Below are 2273 nucleotides of genomic sequence, written 5' to 3' on the forward strand. Positions count from 1 at the left end.
AAGGAATTTCATCATAGGATGAGATACTTTTGTCATAACACATTTCGTTATCATAGAATCAAACCGAATCTTCTTTGGAGGAAATATAACAATCCATACATCACTTGCTTTGCTAGAAAGGCTATAGGAGGACATGATAGAGAAGATAAATGAAATGATTCTTCAGAAAAAAGGAGAAACTTCATTTTAAAGGAATGAAGATTGGAAAATTCCAAAAATGACCTTTAACCAAACCCTAACAGAATTCGGTTATCTTCAGAAAAAGTCTTTTAAAGAGTCAGAAACCGTACATGAACAATCAACGGTACTAAGGAAGAATAAACTAGAGAATAACAAACACATTCCATTACAACCCTCTTGAAAATCATGATTCTTGCTTAAGAGGCACAGACGAGAGAATCATGAGAAACAAGATTACAGATCATTCCAATCCAATAGGACTGGGATATTTCTCATGAAGAGGGGAATTGTTTGTTAAATCAAGTTTATGCTTACTCTTTAAACAAGAGTTATGCACATCATTCTTTTCCCTTTTAATCACAGTTTTGAGGAACTTGAATGTTGAATTGCGCAAGTCTTCCACTGTTCTAGAAATCAATTTTTGAGAGAAAAAGGATTTCATAGAAGGTTTCTTCATCCCTTTTTGCACACAACGTTTAGCAGAGAAGGACTGCATTTGACTATTTGTGCTAAGATGATCCTGATTTTTACACAAGGAACCCGAAAAATTTGGTTGCATCTTGTGTCTTTCTGTATCAATATTGTTGTCAACATGACTAGGGAGTGATACAAGGTCAGGTGACATTTGCTGACACAACTTATGAGACATGGACGGAATAATTCGGCATGTCGTATAAGGATTACGGTTGTGATTTTCAGCAAAGATATTAAAAGAACATGCATGGTTTTTATCCTCAGGATCACAATCAAGAGTATTCATCCATGCTTTATTTATCTTATTCTCCTTAAAATCTGGATCATTGAGAGTATGAATACTTTTAAAGCACAAGAGACTAGTTTCGCTAGTACAGTTTTTCTGAACTCTCTTATCCCTCTTTTTGATTAATTGAGCCTTTTTTTTTAAACTTTCTTTTACTTTGTCTAAGAATTTTCTTAAGCTATTGTATAAGCAGAGACAACGTAGAAATAAAGCAATTCTCATTTTTTTTATTAATCAGATGAGGGCGGTGATATTTTCCATCAGTAGTAGTAAAATGATTACTAGACACTTGATGTTTATCTTTAAGTTCGCGATCGAAAATTTTAAGCTTCTCAACAAGCGTATTTCGCGAAAGAGTATTAAGGTTATTTCCCTCAACGGTGGCATGTTTTTTAGATTCCTATTTAAATGGAAGCGATCTGAGAATCTTCATCACAATTTCCCTTTCAGGAATAGTCCTACCCAATGCACATGATGCATTAACAATTTTAGATATTTTGTGATAAAATTCATCAAATGAATCTTCTTGTGCCATATGAAGGTTCTCACATTTAGAATTAAGGTTTTGAAGCCTAACTTCCTTTTCGCTTGTGTTACCTTCAAATACAGTTTCTAAAGTATCCCAAGCATCTTTAGACGTGAAGCAAGAAGCCACATGGTGTCGAAGATCTGGGGTAATGGTATGCATGATGGCATTCAAACCGTCGGAGTTTTGCTTTGCAGCAAGAGACTCAGCAGCAGTATATGTACCAATGTTTTTAGGCATGATAGCATCTTAAACTATAACGACAGGAACCTCATAGTCATTGACAACATAAACCCATGACTGGAAATCACGCGATTGAAGAAAAGTACGCATAGCAATTTTCCACCATAGGTAGTTTGAGTCATCGAAGACTGGTGGTACGTTAACTGAGATAACACAGCTGTCCATAGAGTCAGATCGCTACAAACACGGACTTATAAGGTCTTGAACGTGTTTTCCTGCTCTGATACCAATTGAAAAAGTGGGGGTCTAACACCACCACCCCATATTTCGATTAGCAATCTGTATGGACAAACTCAAATATACTTTCAAGAGAATCAACGAGAATCAATCAATTAAAAGTATATCAACGAGTTTATATCTCTCTCTTGATTTGATTTACTCAAGCAGATCCTGCGAGTTCTAATCAAATACAAGAAATAACTTGGACGGTACCAAAGACCAATGTCCAAGGATCAATCAATGATAATCAACAACCAAAGGTTGGATTAATCTAATTGATGATATAAACGCACAACCTGTATTATTTCAATTATAAAGATAAACAATATAATGCGGAAACTGAAA

Source organism: Papaver somniferum, chromosome 5, assembly GCF_003573695.1.
Source record: "Papaver somniferum cultivar HN1 chromosome 5, ASM357369v1, whole genome shotgun sequence".
NCBI lineage: Eukaryota > Viridiplantae > Streptophyta > Magnoliopsida > Ranunculales > Papaveraceae > Papaver > Papaver somniferum.